General features: G+C 34.7%; 1 long non-coding RNA gene across 2 annotated transcripts in view; it reads right to left on the bottom strand.

Annotated features, from left to right (window-relative positions):
* LOC148130130 (uncharacterized) overlaps nucleotides 1-4,750 on the bottom strand; it is an 11,793-nt gene extending 7,043 nt beyond the window's left edge. Inside the window, exons 1-3 of one of the 2 annotated variants that reach the window (XR_015750204.1) lie at nucleotides 4,651-4,750; nucleotides 1,803-1,874; nucleotides 1,040-1,087 (exon numbers count right to left, since the gene is read on the bottom strand). This is a non-coding gene — a long non-coding RNA (uncharacterized LOC148130130). Of the gene's footprint in view, nucleotides 1-1,039; nucleotides 1,088-1,802; nucleotides 1,875-4,650 lie in introns of those variants that run through there. The other variant, XR_015750205.1, reaches the window with a different exon arrangement.
* Nucleotides 4,751-5,196: the final 446 nt, after the last annotated feature.

Here is a 5,196-nt window from a genome sequence, read left to right as displayed (position 1 = left end):
GAAAGAAGACCAGCTTACAAATTCTTTGGTAATATGAGAAGGCGAGGTTCAACTTACTCGCTTCATCTATTGCGGACTCTTTTCCTGGAATCTTTTTTATTCGTAATACAGGATTTAGGTTTTCATAAAAAAAGGGGAGGAAGTTCCTTTCATCGCTTTCAACTCCAGCAGTTATAAGGAAAGTCATTGAGAGTCATTAAAGACTCTCTCAGAGGAATAGAATAAGATGTTCTTCAGACCTGAATCCTTGTGTTGTTGTTTTTTCACTTCCCTTTGAAAACCTCCTCCATCTATCACTTAAGTCCCTATTGATAAGCAGCAGCATTACTCATCAGAACATAACTACTGCAATTCTTAAATTTAGTTTCACAGATTACAGTTCCTGTTTAGTCATTTAAATGAAAGCCTCCTACAGCCTCTCTTGTTGGAGCTGTACATGGCCAATTACATCAATGACTCTGCCTTCATTATTGATGTAGCTCTTACAGGAACAGTTCCTGTTATATAAGAGGTAGCATGTATTTTCTAAAAAAAACTTTAAAAATCCATTGCTTCATAAAACCAGTTAATTTCATTGGGGAGCAAAACCACAGAACTAATGTTCCACCATGTCTGTTATACAGCAGTACAGAAAAAGCAGATTTATTTCCAGGAAACCAGACTGCAGATGGCAAGAATGTTCTATGGAGAAAGCCTGGCAAAATGCTTCTATCTTTTCTGAATAGGAAGAAAGAATTTTGTTAACTGTTATATGTTGATGTTAGGAAAAGCTAATCCACATTTTTTTTTTTTTTGCTCTTTGCAATCTACCTCTAGAAGGAAAAAGCATACTGCAAAGAATGGGGGTTTCTGGGACTTACCCTCAAATCTGTCAGATCCTCACATGAAGAATTCAATTAGCTGCAGTGGCACAGTGGTTAGAGGGTAGTACTGCAGGCTATTTCTGCTGACTGCTGACTGCCTGCACTTTGCCAGTTCAAATCTCACCAGGTTGACTCAGCCTCCCATCCGTCTGAGTAAAATGAGGTAAAATTATTGGGGGCAATATGCCGACTCTATGTAAATCACTTAGAGAGGCTGTAAAGCACTGTAAAGTGGTATATAAGTCTAAGTGCTATTGCTATTGCCAATTAGCCACTTAATTGTTCATGCCTATTTCATAGGAATCTTCCCAGACTGACAGTTTGCACCTGGATCAGACTAGATAGGTTCATTGGCATTCAAGTGTTGGACCTTGCCATCTTGTGCCTACATAAGGATTCCAGACTAATTCCCCATTTGATTCTTCCTCCTCGCTTAGTTAGTCTCTCTGACAAACTCAAGCAAGAAGCAAATTTTATCCTTCAAAAAAGAAAGATTTCTTAGGATTCATTCTCACAATAATGCAGGTTACTTAGCTCTTGAATCCCCTTTCCCACTCACAGAAGTTCTGTTGCTTTTTCAATACCATTTCTATTTTGAGAAAACATTGTCCACATCAGTTTGTCAATAAAGATCAATGGGGCAACTCTTTAGGCATTACCTTGGCCTCAAATAAATTAAGTTCTATAAGTAGAACCAGCCCTACCTTTCAGTGGAGTGAGTTATCACAGACAGATGATTTCAAGTGCTGTGAAAGAATTGCAGCTTCCAGAGGTATATAATATAAGAATATAAGATCTTCTCTCATATGTTTAGATACTACATGTCATAATTTCTATAGCTCACATTTTTGGTGGCCATTTGTACATGCATGAACACACTTAACAGTCCCTCGAACAACCTACAGAAAACAAACAAATAATAATGACACTTATTCTTACCTTCAAGTAGAAGAATGGATCTTTTCACACCAGAGCAGTACCAGCAAACTTCAGAGGAAGACTACAGGTTTCCTTAAAGTATAATTTAAAATTAGTGTCCCAGTCCAATCTTTCCTGATGTGGTGCCTTTCAGATGTGTTAAGACTACAGCTCTCTAAATTTCTGCCCCTATTAGCTGCCCTAATCCAATCCTATATGAAAGTATAAATTATAATTATAAATCCATTAGAAAACAGTTCATTCACAAGTTGGATAACAAATAGTAGAGGAAAAAGCTGAGAATATGCATTGTGAGGCTATGAGCATGCAAATTTCATGACTTGAGCATGATATCAAAGAAGAAAGACTGCAAAATTCAAATTAGTTTTCACTAAATTCAGCTTTAATCAGGATTGCCCCAAAGATGTTAACAGATGATTTGATGAATGATAGATTGTTAGATTGCAATCAAAGACCAAAATGCCATATATAATGCACTCAAATAAAAACAGAATGGCAGACTAACATAGTAAGAATAAAAAGGAAAACCAATAAATTAATTAAATGAATTGCATGTCAGTCAAAGAGTAGTAAATCAGCCAACAGACATTATGAGTATTAAACCAGAACCTCATGACACTTATAATCAGCAAAATTTGGCAACTCTCCCAGATATTTCTATAGACCAATCTGCTAGCATAAATAAACTGTTTTCCTAACCATATTGAACCAAAGAGTTAATTAGTAAGAACATTACTATTTCCAATGCCTATGAAGGATGGAAAAAGCAATGGGGTGTTCCCTATTTCAGATTGTTTTAACTATGGAAATGTAGACCAGAAATACTAAAACAAGAAATTGTCCATTGAACAATTTGAAAAAGTAAAATATAAAATCCAGACATTAACTCAAACTTGTTTCCATTGGACTGCAATATCAAATCAATTGTTTTTCCTGATCCCATTATTAGATTAGATTAGATTACATTAACAGAATTGGAAGGACCTTATAGGTCATCTAGCCCAACCCCTCCGCTCAAACAGGAGACCATACACCATTTCTGACAAATGGCAGTCCAAACTGTTCTTGAAAGTTTCAAGTGATGAAGCTCATACAACTTCCGAAGGCAGGCTATTCCATTGGTTGATTGCTCTTACTGTCAGAAAGTTCCTCCTTATTTCTAGGTTATGTCAGTTTTGTAATATGTCAACTGAAGAAAGGTGTGAAAAACTTTAAAAGAAACAATCCTTTTCAATCTTAGGTAAACCTATGTTAAATAGCTGTATTTCACCTCAGTGAGGTACAGTAATACTGTAACTCCCCTTCTTGAGGCACCCCGCATTCCTCCTGAAAACATCTCCAACATGTGCAACCGTTGTACAAGTTGTCTAGATTTATACAGTCTCCTCCAGCATTTGGATACGCAGAAGGTGGTCCCAAAAGTGACCCAAAGCAAAATGACAGCTTTATTTTCTTTTAGAAGGAAGAACTATTTTGGGGAGGTGTTAGAAACGATAGTCACCTAACAGTTGGATTGGAAATAAATAAACCAGGATAGTAATTTAATACTGTATCTTTAAGAGAATGCTAGAAGTGTGATTGGCTGAGGTTCCTCCAACGGCCATAAGATGGAGCCAGAAACCTGGTTTCTTTCTTCTTGCATTTCCTGTTTTGCTGTGTTGCCTGAACCTCGTTCTGCTTGGATTGCTGTGACTCTTGCAACTGTTAGCAAACTCCATTTACTGAACTCTGTTTATGATACTTGTCTTCGTTTTTGGATTATCCCTGGACTGATACTAACTGCTTTAACCATGTATGATTTGGACCGTTTGTTGGACTTTGTTTACCCATTTACTGGAAGTAAAACCTACATTTTACTATTCAGTGTATCTGTGTGCTGGTCGTGTGTTATTCAACATCACTCTCACTATGTTTCCCTGAGTGCAGTCATTTTCCTAATGGGGAATACCTCAACAGGAGGTATGTTGTTTCAAAGCATTGCCAAAATCCCTATGAAGATCTGCACAGTCTTAATATGCAGTACTGTCCTGTCTCAACTAACATCAACAAATGGAAGGATATGAGCAAGATATTTTTATATGATCCAACAAAGCCGTTGCATTATTATGTAAGTTAGCAACGTGACTTTCAGCAGCACAAAACTATCAGCAGATGCCAGACATAAAGTGTGATTCACCAAGCTAAATGCAACTCTCACTATCTTGTGATCCCTTAATTTTGTAGTGTGATACACATAAAAAAGTACTTTGAAATGATTGATGGCCTGGTGATACCATAGATATCTATTAAACCCTGTATAGACCAATGTAAATCATTGAGTAAATGTTCAAGATAATATTACCCATTTCTAATTTTATCTATATCAAATTAAACTGTAATGATGGATCAGTTAGTAGATTTTTTCCAGACAACTCCATGAATCCTGCAGGAAGATGTTATTCTGTTCAAAAGTAGTTTATTGTGTTTAGTTTGAAGTCAGCATCACAGTTGCATTCAAACTATTTATTCCCAAGTTTCTTAATCCTAAAAGAGCATTCGGTCACTAATTATAGTATGCAAAATTGCAGAGGCATCCACTGTCGATTATTTGTAAAGCAAGACCAAGGATAATTTAAAAACCAAAAACATGGAATATAGTACAGTGTGCTCACCTAGAATAAAAAAAGCAAATAGTACATATTACCATTAGCTAAAGACTACTAACAGAGATAATAAAAATACAATAAGTGGCATATTGAATCATTATTCATCATTGCAGCATAGCATATTGAATCATGATCATTATTGAATAATGATGATGGTGATGATTAAAATAACATCTATAAAACAGCCCAATCAGTTTACTTACCATACAGCAGTGATGATTACAGAAGAACTGGTATTGAAATAAAAAAAAACAAAAGTAAAACCGTATTCCATCCGAAAATAGAAAATCAGACTTCAAGTCAAGACACACAAATTAAAATTACTTTTTAAAGCAATTTAAAATTACTTTTTAAAGTAATTTAAAAAAAAACATAAATTAAACATAAATTAAAATTACTTTTTAAAGTAATTTAAAAAACATAAATAAAAACATAAATAAATGGCAATAGAAATTATGAAAACGGAAAACCAAACAAAAAGAAAATCCAGTTTTAGAAACATCAATGGGAAATTCAAAAAGACTATAATAAAAATGCTAGATGTATAAAAGGATGTTAGGATGAATTTAGTAAAAAGAGAAAGAAAGAAAGAAAGAAAGAAAGAAAGAAAGAAAGAAAGAAAGAAAGAAAGAAAGAAAGAAAGAAAGAAAGAAAGAAAGAAAGAAAGAAAGAAAGAAAGAAAGACCTAATAGTAATAGTAAAAATGGTTAAAAATCAAATGAAAAGGATTGAAGACTGCACATTTCCTG

Source organism: Notechis scutatus, chromosome 6, assembly GCF_049901735.1.
Source record: "Notechis scutatus isolate UNSWTSFEM ecotype Mainland chromosome 6, rNotScu1.2, whole genome shotgun sequence".
Lineage (NCBI taxonomy): Eukaryota > Metazoa > Chordata > Lepidosauria > Squamata > Elapidae > Notechis > Notechis scutatus.
The sequence above is the reverse complement of the archived record's forward strand: the minus strand, read 5'-3'. Positions and strand labels throughout refer to the sequence as shown.